This window comes from Microcaecilia unicolor, chromosome 14 (assembly GCF_901765095.1).
Source record: "Microcaecilia unicolor chromosome 14, aMicUni1.1, whole genome shotgun sequence".
Classification (NCBI taxonomy): Eukaryota; Metazoa; Chordata; class Amphibia; order Gymnophiona; family Siphonopidae; genus Microcaecilia; species Microcaecilia unicolor.
In genome coordinates this window covers 52131909-52151971 of record NC_044044.1, presented here as the reverse complement: position 1 = coordinate 52151971, position 20063 = coordinate 52131909, and the positions used below count along the sequence as shown (strand labels likewise).

At 43.1% G+C, this 20063-nt stretch overlaps 1 protein-coding gene across 3 annotated transcripts in view; it reads left to right on the top strand.

The window, feature by feature from the left end:
* Window positions 1-20063, top strand: part of NR1I3 (nuclear receptor subfamily 1 group I member 3) — a 111344-nt gene that overhangs the window by 23911 nt on the left and 67370 nt on the right. The window contains exons 1-2 of one of the 3 annotated variants that reach the window (XM_030188354.1): window positions 19467-19691; window positions 19824-19954. The gene's annotated coding sequence lies outside the window, so the exon portion shown is untranslated. Of the gene's footprint in view, window positions 1-9257; window positions 9417-19466; window positions 19692-19823; window positions 19955-20063 lie in introns of those variants that run through there. The other 2 variants (XM_030188353.1, XM_030188352.1) reach the window with 2 other exon arrangements.

Sequence of the window (20063 nt, the reverse complement as noted above, 5' to 3'; positions counted from 1 at the left end):
CGGGGTGGATCACTGATGCGCCCCGCCCCCCCCCCCCCCGATGCAGCACGGACCCACCCCCGGCGAAAGGACCCCCCGCGAAGGACCCCCCCCACCGGGCAGAGAAGAAGCATGGAACAACGGAGAACAGGCACGAGTGGCACCCCCCCCAGCGGCAAGCACCCGGGGCAGATCGCACCCACCGCCCCCCCCTAGGAACGCCACTGCTCAGTTATGTACAGACCTCTAAGGATCTGGATGGCAGAGACCTCTACTTGTTCTACTAAGGGGAAAACGTGACTTTGGCTAGCCCAGCTATTGTACCAGAAGGAGCAGAGAATTAGTGAGAGGTGACAGGGTTGTTTAGGCCTCTGCACTTCCCTGAAAGCTTGCCTTGGTTAACTACACCAGCACATTTGTACTCTTCAGGAGGAGAGAGAAATTCAAAGCTGCCAAGTTACCCATTCCAGGAGGGAAAGCAGTGTAGTATTCGTACTCAATAATTCTATCCATTGAAATCAGTTCTGCAGGTACCATAATGCACCAGGATGAGGTTGGCAGAAATCCAGGACCAGCCAAAAAGTGTCCCTCCTGGAATGGGTAATTGGCAGCTCTGGAAATTAAGCATCTGTGGCGTACAAGACAGCAACAGTTAGCCACTGATCCCGGAGGAGAGGATACAGGTGATTTCCCCTGAATTTGAGCCAGGAAGGCCAGGCAGCTAGAAGGAGCTGCATCTGTGACCATATCTGAGTTCAGTCCAGCTCTGAGAGATAGTCAAGACAGAGAGTGAAAGCAGAGGTGTCTCTAGACAAAAATATATGGAATGGCAACTGGGAGGCAAGCCAAACTGATATTCCCATACATTATAATCATCTCCCCCCACACCTTTAAATAAGTATAAAACACATTCACAGCTTCCAAGTTTCTCAGTTCGAGAAGGGAGATTAAAGGCCAGTCCTAGATTTCTGACAACCTTATTGAGATGCAATATGGCACCTACAGCACTTATTTCACAAATTATCTTCAGTTTAGAAAATAACTAAAAACCTACCTTTTCAAGAAGGCTAATAAGGCATGGTACTGATGTTCCATAATTGATTTGTAATGACAATGTTCCAAACCACTTTGTAATTGTAATACATCTCTGTAATTTCTACTAATTGTTAAATGTAAGCCACATTATACCGAAACTCGATTTTGGATAATTGTGGGATACAATAACGAATAAATAAAATACAATTTCCATACACAGAATCAGGGACTATAAATCCCACATCGCCTTGAGATGTAAGTTTAAAATCAGGGCTGGACAAAAAGAAATCTCCCTCCTGGAACTGGGTAACTCGGCAGCTCTGAATCTCACTATAAACCCTGAAACTCCAGTCTGGTAACATATGCCACAGTCCCTAACACTGAAGCTATGAGCTGTCCCCATACAACTTACCATGTAAAAATATTATTCAAATTGTGGTATCATCTCAGGAACAGTTGCACAGACTCCTTCCACTGCCACAGGACTCCTTCCAATGAGGCACTTTGGGACTCATTTCTGAAACAGAAAAACATCTGGATGTATTTCTGTTCAAAACGTCTAAATTGGAATTTTCAAAACCTATTTTGCAGATGTCCAGTGGCGCACCAAGGGGGGGGGGCGGTGGGGGCGGTCCGCCCAGGGGAACGCCGCTGGGGGGTGCCGCGGCGCACGCCTGCTCCTCCGAGTTTGCTAAACTTCGTTCGTTCGCTGCAGCTCCCTCTGCCCCGGAACAGGTTACTTCCTGTTCCGGGGCAGAGGGAGCTGCAGCGAACGAATGAAGTTTAGCGAACTCGGAGGAGCAGGCGCGCGCCGTGGCACCCCCCCCCAGCGGCGTGCACTGGGGGGGGGGGGTGTCATCTAGTGGGGGGGGGGGCGCATCAGTGCTCCGCCCCGGGTGCCATCCAGGCCAGGAACGCCACTGCAGATGTCTATCTATGCAATTCGTCTGCAGTGCATCTCAAACACAAGGGGGTTGTCAGGGGCATGTCAGGGGTGGGATTAGGACGTGCCTAACACCTGAATGTTTTCCTGCCATAATGGAACAAAACAAAAAACATCCAGGACTACAGTTTCAACATTTTGATGCAGACCTGTTTTTAGCATGACTAAGTCAGAAAAGGGTGCTCTAAATCATAGGAGCCAACTTTTCAAAATGATTGGGGGTGCTGAATTTTTTTTTTTTACAGGTGGTGCATTCCCCCGTCCCCCTCCCTCCACGTTCCAGGGTCCCCCCTCCCCCCCAGTTCCAGGGTCCTTCCCTCCTCCCTCCCTCCCAGTTCTAGGGTCCCCCCTCCCTCAGAGTTCCAGGCCCCCTCCCTCCGAATTTTAAAAGTCATCTATCTTACCTTGTCGGGGTTAGCAGGGCAGCAGCGGTAAAAGGCATGCAGGCTCGGCTCGGTGCTTAGTTGTTTTCCCTTCTCTCAGCTTTGGTCCTGCCCTTACAGGAACAGGAAATGAGGGCGGGACCAGAGCTGAGAGAGAGAGAGAAGGGCTGAGCCTGCATGCCTTTTACCGCTGCTGCTGCCCTAAACCCGACGAGGTAAAATAGATGACTTTTAAAATTTGGAGGGAGGGGGCCTGGAACTTGATGGGAGGAGGGAGGGAGGGAACGAACTTCCGGTGGGTGAATGAACTTCCGGTGGGTGAAATATTGGGGGTGCTCGAGCACCCACGGCACCCACGGAGTCGGCGCCTGTGCTCTAAATGACCAGATGACCACTGGTCACTGATCCCACCCCAATCCCCCAATGATGTAAAAGAAAACAGTACATACCAGTCTCTAAGACAGCCTCAGATGTTATGGCCAGTTCTATTAGAGCAGCAAGCAGGTCCCTGCAGTAGCCTAGTGGTCAGTGCAGTACATTCTAGAGAAGGGGGTCCAGGCAGTGGCGTAGCTAGGGGCAGCGGGGGAGTACCAGGGGAGCGGCCGCTCCCCCAAGCGGACCTCTGTTGGCACCGGCACCTATTTTTTACTCAACGTGTTGCATTTAAAATGCACGCTGGAGCCGGCAGAAGTCCACTTTCGTGCCGCTCTCGCTCCCCCCGCACCTTCAACCTGGCTCCGCTTCTGGATCCAGGACCAGATATCCCACTCTACAAAATTAACTTAAATCCTCCTGCTATATAATTAGGAAAAAAATATTTGCAATCACTGGTTATATTTACAAAAATAATAACAGCTTAATTATGTAACCTGGGACTCTAATATAAACAATACTGACTGCTTGACACTGTACATTGGATCATCAAGTTGTTAATGTAAATACATATTTTTTGCATTCACAGAATCCCTCATGGCCCCTCCTCCCACAATGGGTGCATAGCATAAACAGGACATTTACAAGAGAGCTCACCATACAAAAAGAATTCTGATTTTGCAGTAATCTCAGTAGCAGCAACATAAACCATCTCCTTTACTAGACATATTGTCAAGACCCTGCAATACAAACCTTACAAAAATCACTCATGATCTATAGGGCAAATCTACAATACCATAACAGCACTGACTTAAGAAGTAAGACGCAGCAGGAAAAGGAAGTACTATAAATATTGCACCAGGCCCTAGAGTGGAGGAGTGGCCTAGTGGTTAGGGAGGTGGACTTTGGTCCTGGGGAACTGAGTTCGATTCCCACTTCAGGCACAGGCAGCTCCTTGTGACTCTGGGCAAGTCACTTAACCCTCCATTGCCCCATGTAAGCTGCATTGAGCCTGCCATGAGTGGGAAAGTGCGGGGTACAAATGTAACAAAAATAAAATAGATACTACTGGAGATTCTACATGGAATGTTGCTACTATTGGAGATTCTACATGGAATGTTGCTATTCCGCAGGCTTCTGTTTCTGTGAGTCTGACGTCCGTACATGGACAAGTGTAACAAACGTACATGGACAAATGTAACAAAAATAAAATAGATACTATTGGAGATTCTACATGGAATGTTGCTACTATTGGAGATTCTACATGGAATTTTGCTATTCCACTAGCAACATTCCATGTAGAAGGCTGCGCAGGCTTCTGTTTCTGTGAGTCTGACGTCCTGCACGTACGTGCAGGACGTCAGACTCACAGAAGCAGAAGCCTGCGCGACCACATTAGTGATCTGCAAGGGCCGACGTCTACATGGAATGTTGCTAGTGGAATAGCAACATTCCATGTAGAATCTCAAATAGTAGCAAAAGTGGAGGAGTGGTCTAGTGGTTAGGGTGGTGGACTTTGGTCCTGGGGAACTGAGGAAGTGAGTTCGATTCAGCTTCAGGCACAGGCAGCTCCTTGTGACTCTGGGCAAGTCACTTAACCCTCCATTGCCCCATGTAAGCCACATTGAGCCTGCCATGAGTGGGAAAGCGCAGGGTACAAATGTAACAAAACATCAATATCAATAGGTAAAAAGAACAAGCTGGATTACTACAGATCCTTGCATAGAAACTCTATGCTAACAGCATACCTGACCTCATTCATACATACTGAACACGAATAGACCCTTGCCAAGTACCAAATAAGTGACCAGAAACCTAGGATAGAAATGTGTTGACAAAAATTAAACTGAAACATGCACGCTGCAAAATACAAAGAAAGCACGTGTAAATGCTTACTGTAAAACTGATACTTTCCGTTCACTATATTAAAAATAAAATTCTTTATTCTACCTTTGTTGTTTGGCTATTTTATTCATGTTTGTCCTAGTCTCTAGTTTCTGCTTTCCTCTATCTTTTCTTAACTCTTTTTCCAAGGTTATCTGTACTTCTTCTCTCCTTTCCAGTCTTCTTCACGTCCTCTCCTACATCCATCTCTTATTTCAATCTTTTCCTTTCAGCTTTCTTCATTTATTATTCTGTCTCTCTATCCACTCAGATTTCATTCATTCTTACTATATCTTCCAGATTCCTCTTTTTACTGCATCTACCTATAGCTTTTCATCACTCCATCCTATGATTCCCATGTTTGTTTGTTTGTTTTTTTGCTAATACTCACCTCTCTCTTTGCAGAATTTCCTCAGTCTTCGCTCCTCTTTCTCTTCTGTGCCCAGCATCTCAACTCTCTCTTTCCACCCCCTTCCAGCATGCCCAGTCTCCCTCTGTTATTCTCTTCCTCTGTCAGCATCTCCCCTTTCTCACTATTGCCCTCATGTCCAGCATCCCTCTCTCAAACTCCCTTCCAATGTCCAGCATCTTCTCCTTACTACAACTACTACTACAAATCATTTCTATATGTCATCTTAATTTCTCCCATGCCAAGCCTCTCCTCTCTATCTTCCTACTCATCTCATGTCCAGTATTTCCTGCCACCCTACAATCCCCTTCTATGTTTCTATATCCCTTGTCCCTTTTCCTCCCTACACAATCTAGCATCTTCCCTCTCTTCCCCATCCTCTAAGCCAGCATCTGCCCCATCCAGTTCCACTATCCCCTCTCTTCCCCATCTTGATGTAGCATCTTCCTTTGTCATCCTACTGTCCCCATGTCCACCATCTTCCCCTTCTCCCCCTGAGCAAGCATACCTGAGCACACAATTCTGGAATGCGCTGCCGCGAAACGTAAAAACGACCTACGAACAAGCTAACTTCCGAAGTTTACTGAAGACCCATCTCTTCAACAAGGCATACAACAAGGATCAACAAATATGAACTCCTGTACACATATCCAGAACTGCCCTTACAATATTTGCTTGCCAAACCATTACCATGTTTTTCGCTCTTACTAAATGCACATTTTCTATATAATTCTTATATAATTCTTCACTATTTCTTACTATGATTGCTTGCTAAAATACGATCATGTTTTATCATTATCATGTTACCCCAAATCCTTCTGTTATTACTAATTATATACTTTCTCATGTATTCTCATTATTCATGATGTATTGTAAGCCACATTGAGCCTGCAAAGAGGTGGGGAAATGTGGGATACAAATGCAACAAATAAATATTCCTTTTTTTTCCATCCTTCCAGCTCCCCTTCCCAACTTTTGTCCAACATCTCTCATCTCTCCACCCCTCCACCCAGCATCTTTCCCTGTTCAGCATCTTGCCTCTATCTCCTTACCCCTCTCATCATCTCCCCTCTATCTTTCTACACCTCATTGCAAGTTTGGCATTTTCCCTCTGTCTTTCTATTCCTCACATGGTCCAGCATCCCTCTTTGTGCCCCTAGTCCCTTCCTCAATGTCCTCAATTCCCTCCCTACCCCACTCTGTCCAACATCTCCTTTCTCTTCCTCACTCCCCTAAGCCAACATCTTCCTTCCCCATCATAATCTATCATATCTCTTCTGTGTCTATACTGCCTGGCATCTAACTCCCCCCTCCCTGTAGTGATGCCTATGAGTGAAAGAGGAGTCTTCTGGGAGTTAGAAAGTCCTGGGAGAATTTAGTGACTGTTTGCCTTTTTGCGGATGACACGAAGATAGCCAATAGAGTGGATACCCTGGAGGGAGTAGAAACAATGAGAAGGGATCTCTAAATGTTAGAAGAATGGTCGAGGGTCTTGCAGTTAAAATTTAATGCCAAGAAGTGATAAGTAGTAGTAGTAGTAAGTGCAGAGTGATACACTTGGGGTGCAGAAACCCGAAAGAGAGGTACCGAATAGGAGGGAAGAGATTAGTAAACTCGACTCCAGAGAGAGACCGTGAGGTGTTAGTGTCCGAGGATCTGAGCGACGGCCATGGCCAGAAGGATGCTAGGCTGCATAGAGAGGAGTATAACCAGCAGAAGAAAGGAGGTGTTGATGCCCCTCTACAAGTCATTGATGAGACTCCACTTGGAGTACTGTGTTCAGTTTTGGAGGTCATATCTTGCTAAAGATGTAAAAAGATTGGAAGCGGTGCAAAGAAAAGCAACAAAACTGGTATGGGATTTGCGTTGCAAACCATACGAGGAGAGACTTGCCGACCTAAGCATGCAGACCTTGGAGGAAAGGAGAAACAGAGGTGACATGATACAGACGTTCAAATATTTGAAAGGTATTAATCTGCAAACAAACCTTTTCCAGAGACAGGAAGGCGGTAGAACTAGAGGACATGAATTGAGGTTGAAGGGGGGCAGACTCAGGAGTAATGTCAGGAAGTATTTTTTTACAGAAAGGGTGGTGGATACATGGAATGCCCTCCCGCAGGAGTTGGTGGAGATGAAAACGGTAATGGAATTCAAACATGCATGTGATAAACAGAAAGGAATCCTGTTTAGAAGGAATGGATCCACAGAATCTTAGCAGAGATTGGGTGGCAACACCGGTAATTGGGAAGCAAAACCAGTGCAGGGCAGACTTCTGCGGTCTACGCCCTGATCGTGATTGAATAGATATGGATGGGCTGGAGAGTACATTTTAAGGGACTTCGATGTTAGTTTCAGAACAATGGTGGGCAGACTTCTACGGTCTGTGCCCTGAGAATATCAAGGACAAATCAAACTTGGATATACATATAAAGTATCACAAACCATGTAAAATGAGTTTATCTTGTTGGGCAGACTGGATGGACCATGCAGGTCTTTATTTGCCGTCAGTTAAAGTTTTACTATGTTACTATGATGTAATTTTTCACTCTCTGAGTTTAGTAATGTTGTAAGTTTGTCCTTTTTGCTTGAAGGTTATCTTTGAATAAACTTTTGGTTCAGATCCCCATTTCTGGCCTGGACTGTATTATTAAGATCTAGTAAAGAGTGGAGAGTGTGGATTAATTTGCCAATGTCCTCCTCCCTCCCCCCCACCTTCAGTACCGCATACAGCAAGAATAACCCTGCAAGTCAGCATTACCTGACAGGACCACTGCAGACTGGCAAGGGTTACAGTTAGAGTAATGTAATTATGTATATGCAGGTTGCTTACCTTCTTTCTGTGTGTTCACAGCAGATACTGGATGACACCAGGGAAGTTAGGGATGGAAACTGAGTTTTTTCCCCAAGGCTGAGGGGAAGAATATTGACTGAGAGGGAATTATATTGCCTGAAACTGGAGATGTGGGAGGAGGGAGGGAGAACATTGACCCCCTCCTGAGGAACCAGTACTTTTCCACTAATGACCGAATGCTTTTTTTAAAAAAAAATACTATTCTACAGAAAGAAAAAAAAAAAGCAAGGACATTTGCTATTGTGTTAGCCCTTGCTCACTAGAAACTGTTCATTATACTGCAATGTCATTGTGACCCTGGTTCCAAAAGTGTGACAATCAGAACAGGGATTCTGAACCCCCGTCCTCAAGACACCCCCGGCCAGTCGGATTTTCAATGCAATGCAATACAATACTACTCTCATATTCTGTAATTATCACTGGGGAGATAAACTGGGAAGAAAAAAAAACAGAGAATATATTCAAATTCCAGAATTATTCCTTTAAAAAAAGTGTGTTTTCAGTTTTCTTCTAAACCCAAGATAATCTGTCTCCGATTTGATAACTGTTAGCAGAGATTTCAAATTAAAGCTGTCTGGTAGGAAAATAAGATAATGAAATCACTTAAGAAAGAGTTAACAGACCTTTTGAGCATAGGGAAATCTACAATGAATACATCGGAGATAAATTTGGATGCAATGCAGGCAAATCTTATGCATATTCATTGTAGATGCCCTGAAAACTGAACTCTCTTTTGGGGGTCCTGAGACTTGGTTGAGAACCACCACATTACAGCTATGTGAGTAACCTTAAGATCTACTTATACTTAGGGGCCCTTTTACAAAGCCTACGCGCACCCAACGTGCGTCAATTTGGAGTTACTGCCCGGCTACCACGTGGCCCTTGTGGTAATTTCATTTTTTGACGCGCGTCCGCTACACATGCCAGAAAATAATTTTTATTTTCTGGCGCACGGCAGAAACCGGGCGGTAATCGTCATGCTACGTGCGTAGATGATTATCGCACGGTTAACGCGTGAGACCTTACCACTAAGTCAATGGCTGGCGGTAAGGTCTCAGACCCAAAATGGACGCGTGCCAATTTTTATTTTGCGACATGTCCATTTTCAGCAAAAAAAATTTTAAAGGCCTTTTTTACAGGCGCGCTGAAAAATAGATCTGTGCATGCCCAAAATATGCGCCTACAGTGGCGTAGCCCATTTTTCGGCGCACCTTAGTAAAAGGGCCCCTTAATCTGTATCTCTCCTGGATATGATATCTACTTTGTTGAGCAGTAGGGTTGAATTAGGGGCTTGTGCTTTTAGGCTACAAGGATGTTATGGGTAATGTATCTTGGATGTAAGGGATGAAATTTGCGGCAAAAATGGCTGAGGTTGGCTATTGATTTTCCTATTCCCCATAGGAGAGAGGAGCAACTCGGTGCGTACAAACAGGTCTGTGCAAGCCTTCCTTATGGAAGAAGAGAATTCAAGACTCAAATCCCAATGGCCTGTCTTTCTGGAGGAGCCTCTAGGAGGACTAAAGGGACACCAGAAAGAAACGCCTTCAGTGTGACAGAGAAGTAAGTGCTGGCTTTATTTCAGTGGTGTTTTGTCAGAAAATGAATTCAGGGTGTGAGGAGGAACTGTTAATACTGTGATGCCTGTCAGAGGACTTTACTGTGGAGCCTGAGGGATTTTAAGTCTTGGTCATTTTCCCTGTTGTGGATTTATCGTCATTAACTCGGCAAGTGGTACCATCTAACAGGACCTAGACTGACTGGTCTCATGATTTGAGGTGGATGATTCCAGACAACTAGGGTAGATTAAAGAAAGAGTGTCACAATGTAGGTGCAGGGATGATGCATGCTAAGGACTAGATTCTATATATGGTGCCTATTATATAAAACTAGTAAAAAAAGGCCCGCTTCTGACACAAATGAAACGGGTGCTAGCAAGGTTTTCTTCAGCTCCCCTGCAGCCACCCATGTCCAGCGAACCTCCTCTCTCCCCTGCCCCCCCTCCAGCCACCCATGTCCAGCAATCCTCCTCTGGACATGGATCAGCTGTGAGGCATGGTTTTTTTTCCCGTTTTCCCGGGTTCTGAAGTTGACATCATAATGGCTACGGTGATGTCAGCCTGATCTACGGAGCCTAGCAGACTAACTCAGAAGGAGCCACAGTCCCAGGCAGCAAGACAGAACGTTGGAACGTTGGAATTATTATATAGGATGCCTGTGCGGTTTATAGAATACGCTAACGCCGATCCCCATGACTATATTTAGTCATGAGGAATTACGCCAAGTAAAACCTGGTGTAAATACCAGCACCTAAGTTAGGCGCAGCGCAGGTATATTCTTTAACTGTGCACCTAACCTTTCGGAACGCCCATGACCTGCCCCCTTTTTGATGACACGCATTAGAATTTACACACACCATGCTATAGAATGCGCTTAGTGAATTCTGCACCTAGGTTCTAATTAATACCAATTAGTGCTGATAATTGCTTGTTACCATCCAATGAACAGAGCTGATTGGCTTGTTAACCAATTAGGTTATGCGCATTGTTATGGAATATGCTTAGATTTTCGCACAGAAATCTATGTGCGATATACAGAATCCAAGGCTAAGTGCGAATTCTGCAACGGATATTCCACGTGGAACTGTCATTATTGAATACTAGAGTAAGTCCACAGTTTCATGCCTAGCTTTAGAAGCAGGGGGAATCCCATGAGTAAACATTGCAAGGCTGGCACTGAAAACGGCAAAGGGGGCAGTCCTTGACACAGCCTAGCTGGCGAAACATGCATGTCGGACATTTCAGAACCCCCGGTCCGATTATCTGTTAAGATAAGTACTCTAAGGAGGAAATTATAATATATTTAAAATATTTAAATTAAAAAAGTTGATGAAATCATTGCGATATTAATCGCCTATGAAGAACTGGGTGCAATTATGCATTTCCAACATTGAACGAGGGTTGGCTATGAACACCGCTGAGGCGAAAACGGAAAGGATTATAATGAGTATGACGGAGGTTTATGGATAAAGCTGAGGGGGTTTAATTGCATCTAGGACCCTTATATGGTTAAACGCTTAGCTTTAGAAGCAAGCACTTTTGTCTTGTCAAAGGTTGGTGGAAGTGATCCGCCTAACTGTTGGCAGCTATTTGACTTTCAGAAAACTACTCAAAGCACAAGCTTTCCCTAGATGAGAATATTGACAGTATACTCAAATTTCATATTTATGTTAACCATCACATACATTAAAAAAAATAGTCTATTTTATTGTGCTTGTGTTGTTTTAACCTGTTCAGATTTGGAGATGGGGCGGGACGTAAACACTTTAAAATATATAATAAATTCTATAACCTACTACTACTACTTATCATTTCTATAGTGCTAGTAGATGTACACAGCGCTGTACACTTGAACATGAAGAGACAGTCCCTGCTCCACTGAGCTTACAATCTAATTAGGACAGACAAACAGGACAAACAAGAGATAAGGGAATTGTAAAGTGAGGATGATAAAATAAGGGTTCTGAACAACTGAATAAGGGTTAGGAGTTAAAAGCAGCATCAAAAAGGTGGGCTTTTAGCTTAGATTTGAAGACGGTCAGAGATGGAGCTTGAGGTACTGGCTCAGGAAATCTATTCCAGGAATATGGTGCAGCAAGATAAAAGGAACGGAGTCTGGAGTGGAGGAGAAGGGTGCAGATAAGAGAGATTTACCCAGTGAATGAAGTTCCTGGGGAGGAGTGTAGGGAGAGATGAGAATGGAGAGGTACTGAGGAGCTGCAGAGTGAATGCACTTATAAGTCAATAAAAGGAGTTTGAACTGTATGCGGAGGTTTGAACCTGCAGGCTTAACTCCTAGGCCCGCTCCTGACCCACCCACGCCTTCCCACATCCACACCCCTCTAGAAGCAGGGAAATTTATAGAATAGTAACTAAGGACACACAACTGCTAATTGGTGCCAATTAGCACCAAAACACCAATTTAATATAAAAACAGAGAAAAATGTAGGTAGATAAAGACCATATGGTCTATCCAGTCTGCCCATCTATTCTCCCTACCACTCCCTTAGAGATCCTATGTACTTGTCCCAAGTTCTCTTGAATTCAGATACTGTTTTCATTTCCACCACTTCAACTGAGAGGCCTTCCACAAATTCACCATCCTTTCCATGAAGAAGTATTTCCTCAGGTTACTTCTGACTCTGTCCCCTTTCATCTTTATCCCATTCCCCCCTTGTTCCAGAGCTTCGTCAGGATCTGTTCTTCAGAGTCAAGTTGCATTTTATTCTGCTTGAATAGACTTGGTAGACAGACTCCTGACACAGGTGCAGTGCCGCTGAAACACACCCATGTCAGGTCTTTAATAAAGCACATCTGTACCATGCTTGAGAGCCCTTTGTACTGTTCTTTCTGATAATTGAAAGAGACACACCTCTTGTGCATTTATCCTGCATAGTTATTTAAATGTCTGTCATATGTCCTCACCCCTCTTCCACCTTTCTTCCAAAGAATACATATTGAGATCCTTAACTCTGTACCAATATGCTGTATGACAAAGACCACTGACCATTTTAGTAGCCATCCTCTGGACCAACTCCATCCTGTTTTTATCTTTCTGAAGGTGCGGTCTCCAAAGTTGTATACAATATTCTAAATGAGGTCTCACCAGAGTCTTATACAGGGTGTCATGGGGATGGGGGAATCTAGCATGGCTTAGCTCTCTTTCTCTAGGTTTCTCCCCCTCCCAGACACAATAACATGGAACAGTTCTTAGAAATACGTCAAGAAGCACTATTATAGTTCTCAAACAAAACACAGCCTTCACTTTTGGCAGATATGTTCTCTCTGCAGTTTCCAAACAACAAACACAGCTTTATCTTTGACAGATATATTCTCTCTGCAGTTTCCAAACAATGAACACAGCTTCAGCTTTGGCAGATATATTCTCACTGTAGTTTCCAAACAATAAACACAAAGTCCTCATAACAGTCTGTGCAGTTCCTCATTTTTCTTCTCCACACATTTCAAACATAAAGAAATACAGCCCTGGCTTTCAGAGCTTAGGCATGTGGGCTGAACAGCTAGGCTTCACTTCCTTCCAAGGGCTTAAGCCTTCCCCCAGCTTCCTGGTCCAGCATCCTGTTTGGGGTCCTCCGTGTCCCAGGTTAGGAAACCTGCTTACTCCTGCTGGCTACTAGCACCCACAACTCCTTACATCAGCCTTCACGTTAGAGTTTTCTTTGCACTGGGTTGGGTAGCCCATTTACTCCTGCTGGCCAGTTGCTGTGAGCGAGATCTTTCCTCTGGTTCCTTCTCTCTCCCGGAGTTTTCCTCTCTGCTTCTTTAGCTCTCTCCTTTCTACTCAGGAGTTCTCAAACCCCTTCCTTTGTGGCTCCTCCTTCTCTTGATTGGCAGGTAGGAGTTTAGGGAAACTAGAAGCTTCACCCTCTAAGAACATACTAGTTCAGATCAATGGTCCATTTAGCCCAGTATCCTGCTTCCAACAGTGGCCAATCCAGGTCACAAGTACCTAGCAGGAACCAGGTTATGTTCCTAGGAAACACTAAACACCCTGTCAATCCTTCAGACTCTGCTCCAAGTTTTCTTTCCCTCCCAGTCTGGGTTACCATATGGCTCCAGAAAAAGGAGGACGGATTGAGCCAGCCGGGTTTTACTTCCATTGCTTTCCATTGAAAGCAATGGAAGTAAAACCCGGCTGGCTCAATTACTTCCATTGAAAGCAATGGAAGTAAAACCCGGCTGGCTCAATCCGTCCTCCTTTTTCTGGAGCCATATGGTATCAGGACACACCCATCCAGTAAGGTTTTCAAGATATGCTCAATAAATATGCATGAGATAGATTAGCATACAATGGGGACACTGCATGCAAATTTATCTCATGCATATTCATTGTGGGGATCCTGAAAACCTGACTGGCTAGATGTGTCCCAAGGACTGGGTTCAGAACTGCTGTTTTAAACTGAGATCCATATGGTCTATCCAATGCTTGAATGTTTTCACTTATATACACTGTCAGCTAGCACATTTGCTTATTTCCGATCTGACGAAGAAGGGCAACCTTCGAAAGCTAATCAAGAAATGTATTAAGTTATGTCCAATATAAAAGGAATCATCTTATTTTCTTTTCCATGTTTTATTTTGTTTGATTTCTATAGATTCTACATGGAATGTTGCTATTCCACTAGCAACATTCCATGTAGAAGTCGGCCCTTGTAGATCACCAATGTGGCCGCGCAGGCTTCTGCTTCTGTGAGTCTGACGTCCTGCACGTACGTGCAGGACGTCAGACTCACAGAAACAGAAGCCTGCGCAGCCTTCTACAAGGAATGTTGCTAGTGGAATAGCAACATTCCATGTAGAATCTCCAATAGTATCTATTTTACTGTCATAGTAATGCTTGAATGTTTTCACTTATATACACTGTCAGCTAGCACATTTGCTTATTTCCGATCTGACGAAGAAGGGCAACCTTCGAAAGCTAATCAAGAAATGTATTAAGTTATGTCCAATAAAAAAGGTATCATCTTATTTTCTTTTCCATGTTTTATTTTGTTTGATTTCTATAGATTCTACATGGAATGTTGCTATTCCACTAGCAACATTCCATGTAGAAGTCGGCCCTTGTAGATCACCAATGTGGCCGCGCAGGCTTCTACATGGAATGTTGCTAGTGGAATAGCAACATTCCATGTAGAATCTCCAATAGTAGCAACATTCCATGTAGAATCTCCAATAGTATCTATTTTACTGTCATAGTAATGCTTGAATGTTTTCACTTATATACACTGTCAGCTAGCACATTTGCTTATTTCCGATCTGACGAAGAAGGGAAACCTTCGGAAGCTAATCAAGAAATGTATTAAGTTATGTCCAATAAAAAAGGTATCATCTTATTTTCTTTTCCATGTTTTATTTTGTTTGATTTCTATAGATTCTACATGGAATGTTGCTATTCCACTAGCAACATTCCATGTAGAAGTCGGCCCTTGTAGATCACCAATGTGGCCGCGCAGGCTTCTACATGGAATGTTGCTAGTGGAATAGCAACATTCCATGTAGAATCTCCAATAGTAGCAACATTCCATGTAGAATCTCCAATAGTATCTATTTTACTGTCATAGTAATGCTTGAATGTTTTCACTTATATACACTGTCAGCTAGCACATTTGCTTATTTCCGATCTGACGAAGAAGGGCAACCTTCGAAAGCTAATCAAGAAATGTATTAAGTTATGTCCAATAAAAAAGGTATCATCTTATTTTCTTTTCCATGTTTTATTTTGTTTGATTTCTATAGATTCTACATGGAATGTTGCTATTCCACTAGCAACATTCCATGTAGAAGTCGGCCCTTGTAGATCACCAATGTGGCCGCGCAGGCTTCTACATGGAATGTTGCTAGTGGAATAGCAACATTCCATGTAGAATCTCCAATAGTAGCAACATTCCATGTAGAATCTCCAATAGTATCTATTTTACTGTCATAGTAATGCTTGAATGTTTTCACTTATATACACTGTCAGCTAGCACATTTGCTTATTTCCGATCTGAGGAAGAAGGGCAACCTTCGAAAGCTAATCAAGAAATGTATTAAGTTATGTCCAATAAAAAAGGTATCATCTTATTTTCTTTTCCATGTTTTATTTTGTTTGATTTCTATAGATTCTACATGGAATGTTGCTATTCCACTAGCAACATTCCATGTAGAAGTCGGCCCTTGTAGATCACCAATGTGGCCGCGCAGGCTTCTACATGGAATGTTGCTAGTGGAATAGCAACATTCCATGTAGAATCTCCAATAGTAGCAACATTCCATGTAGAATCTCCAATAGTATCTATTTTACTGTCATAGTAATGCTTGAATGTTTTCACTTATATACACTGTCAGCTAGCACATTTGCTTATTTCCGATCTGACGAAGAAGGGCAACCTTCGGAAGCTAATCAAGAAATGTATTAAGTTATGTCCAATAAAAAAGGTATCATCTTATTTTCTTTTCCATGTTTTATTTTGTTTGATTTCTATAGATTCTACATGGAATGTTGCTATTCCACTAGCAACATTCCATGTAGAAGTCGGCCCTTGTAGATCACCAATGTGGCCGCGCAGGCTTCTACATGGAATGTTGCTAGTGGAATAGCAACATTCCATGTAGAATCTCCAATAGTAGCAACATTCCATGTAGAATCTCCAATAGTATCTATTTTACTGTCATAGTAATGCTTGAATGTTTTCACTTATATACACTGTCAGCTAGCACATTTGCTTATTTCCGATCTGACGAAGAAGGGCAACCTTCGAAAGCTAATCAAGAAATGTATTAAGTTATGTCCAATAAAAAAGGTATCATCTTATTTTCTTTTCCATGTTTTATTTTGTTTGATTTCTATAGATTCTACATGGAATGTTGCTATTCCACTAGCAACATTCCATGTAGAAGTCGGCCCTTGTAGATCACCAATGTGGCCGCGCAGGCTTCTACATGGAATGTTGCTAGTGGAATAGCAACATTCCATGTAGAATCTCCAATAGTAGCAACATTCCATGTAGAATCTCCAATAGTATCTATTTTACTGTCATAGTAATGCTTGAATGTTTTCACTTATATACACTGTCAGCTAGCACATTTGCTTATTTCCGATCTGAGGAAGAAGGGCAACCTTCGAAAGCTAATCAAGAAATGTATTAAGTTATGTCCAATAAAAAAGGTATCATCTTATTTTCTTTTCCATGTTTTATTTTGTTTGATTTCTATAGATTCTACATGGAATGTTGCTATTCCACTAGCAACATTCCATGTAGAAGTCGGCCCTTGTAGATCACCAATGTGGCCGCGCAGGCTTCTACATGGAATGTTGCTAGTGGAATAGCAACATTCCATGTAGAATCTCCAATAGTAGCAACATTCCATGTAGAATTTCCAATAGTATCTATTTTACTGTCATAGTAATGCTTGAATGTTTTCACTTATATACACTGTCAGCTAGCACATTTGCTTATTTCCGATCTGACGAAGAAGGGAAACCTTCGGAAGCTAATCAAGAAATGTATTAAGTTATGTCCAATAAAAAAGGTATCATCTTATTTTCTTTTCCATGTTTTATTTTGTTTGATTTCTATAGATTCTACATGGAATGTTGCTATTCCACTAGCAACATTCCATGTAGAAGTCGGCCCTTGTAGATCACCAATGTGGCCGCGCAGGCTTCTACATGGAATGTTGCTAGTGGAATAGCAACATTCCATGTAGAATCTCCAATAGTAGCAACATTCCATGTAGAATCTCCAATAGTATCTATTTTACTGTCATAGTAATGCTTGAATGTTTTCACTTATATACACTGTCAGCTAGCACATTTGCTTATTTCCGATCTGACGAAGAAGGGCAACCTTCGGAAGCTAATCAAGAAATGTATTAAGTTATGTCCAATAAAAAAGGTATCATCTTATTTTCTTTTCCATGTTTTATTTTGTTTGATTTCTATTGATAAAACTGAGATCCCAAAGCAGTCCTGATTCTACCCATTGAAATCAGCACTGCATGTCTCATGATGCATCAGGATGGGCAGTCAGTAATCCTGGACTGGTCTAAAATCTCCCTCCTGAAACCAGGTAACTTGGCAGTGGTAAGACACATTTACTCACACACGCACATGAAAGTTACAAGAAGGGACTAGGTCTGGCTCACTATGGCTTTTCATATTAGGTTTCCCCTTTTAAAGAAATACAGGCATTCTAGTGTTTTCCCCCAGTTACCCTTGGATTCAGTTAATAGATATGTTCTTGGCGGTTTCTTTCAGGGTTACACCATAGCATATGAAGTGGATGAGATAATCCAGACCTGGCTTTCACCAGTCTTCCTTCCCCCAATAAATCATTTGACTTATAGTCCCCGCCCCCCCCCCCCCCCCCCAAAAAAAAAAAATGGAAGCCAAGAGATAGAAAGGGTGAAAACCAAGGATTGGATCAACCTGTCGTTTCTAGCATGGAGCCATCTAGTGAGCCAACCTCCTTATCACCTGCTGTTATAATCAGAGAGGATGCATGGATCCCTAAGAGCACTGATGCATCTCATGTGGCTGAGTTCTGAGATGAACTTTATTTTTATCCAATCAGAAAGGGCTGCACAAAAGAACTGGTTTCTTGTGGCTTGATCTGGGCCCCAATTGGCTAGCAGAACCCTCCTGAAGGAAGCCCCAGGGCTTACTTCCAGAACCTGTCCTGGGGATCTCACAGTCAGTTGCAGAGATGCAGGAGTGGCCTAGTGGTTAGGGTGGTGGACTTTGGTCCTGAGGAACGGAGTTCAATTCCCACTTCAGGCACAGGCAGCTCCTAGTGACTCGGGGCAAATCAAAACAAAAAAAAGTTACCCAGTTCCACACTGGAAATTTTGGGACAATCCTGGATTTCTGACCACCCTATGCTGGTGCATTATGGGACCTTCATAACTGATTTCAATGGGCAAGATCAGGCACTAGAAATCCCACACTGCTTTGAGGTGTAGGGTCAAAACCAGGCCTGACCCAAAATCTCCAGCCTGGAACTGAGTAACTTGGAATCTCTGCAGTCAGGTTTTCATGATATTTACTATGAATGGCGCTGAAACCATAGTGCTAGCCAATATCCAGGTACTAGTGATAAATATCTGGTTCCATTTGAACCATGGTGACTGAATGCTGCCTACTGTGGTTCAGTATCAGACTCATAAGAACATAAGTTTTGTCTTACTGGGACTGACAGAAGGTCCATCAAACCCAGTATTCTGTTTCTAGCAGCGGCCAATTCAGGTCACAAGTACCTGGCATGATTCCAGAACAGTACAACAGATTTTAGGTTGCTTATCCTAGAATATGAAGTGGATTTTCCCAAGTCCATGTTAATAATGGCTTATGGACTTTTCTTTTAGGAAATTATCCAAACCTTTTTTAAACCCTGCTGAGCTAACTTCTTTTACCACATTCTCTGATAAATTCCAGAGTTTAATTACACGTTGAGTGAAGAAATATTTTCTCCTGTTTGTTTTAAATTTACTACTTAGTGGCTTTATTGCGTGCCCCCTAGACTTAGTATTTTTGAAAAGAGTGAACAAGTGATTCACATCTACCAGTAGTTTATAGATCTTTATCATATCTCCTCTCAGCTCTCTCTTCACCAAGCTGAAGAGCTCCAGCACTTTAGGTTTTCCTCATAGGGAAGTTGCCCCATCCCCTTTATCATTTTTGTTGCTCTTCTCTGTACCTTTTCTAATTTTACTATATCTTTTTTGAGATGCAGTGACCAGAACTGCCTCCCGGTATATACAAATTTATCTCATACATGTTCATTGTGGATAGCTGAAACACCAGACTAGCTGTGGGGGCCTCGGGTGTGTTTGGGAAGGTTTCTCTTCTCCACAACCTTCCCCTGTCAAAACCAAAGCACGAGAGCCCTTTTCTTTCTTGTTTGTTCAGTTCCCACATACCTCCCTTCCCACCCGTCAGCTGTTTCCTCTCCACTGAACCAGAAAGTCCAAAGTTCAAATTCCATATGCTTTCAAAATATATCATTAAAAAACACACACACCAAACCAGTGAAAGTTACTTATGGTGCAAGTGTAATTACAGGGACCTTTTTTATGTGAGCACGCCCATACCTGCCACTTGCCACCCTAAATACCAGGGACTGAAAGTTTTTGGAAGTAAGGTCAGGTCTACACACAGTGTTTCTTTTCTGAAGACCTAGATGTGGCGGGGCATTGCGGGGGAGTGTTTCTTTTCTGGAGATCCAGAGGCGGTGGGGCACTGTGGGCACGACTGCGTCTGCTGCTAATTGGTGCGAGGGTGAGTACCTCATCCAACCCGACTAGTGCTGTGAGGGAGGAGTGAGGAAAAGCGAGAAATTAATCATGGAGGGAGCACCCAGGGAAAAGGTTGTAGAAAATAGGTTATGTTTCTTTTCCTACTAAGCAACAGGATTTTTTATAAGGCTATGAACAGAAAGCGGAGGAGAGAGGGAAGAGAAAAAAAAATACAAGGAAAGGAAGAAGGAGACCACGGGAACAGAGAGACAGTAGAACAAAACAGAGACAGGCCGATAAGGAAGGGTAATGCATTTGATATACTGCCTTTCTGTGATGCAATCGAAGTGGTTTACATGTTATATACCGGGGAGAACAAGAGAAGGAAAGAGACAGTAAAGAACAGACAGGCCAA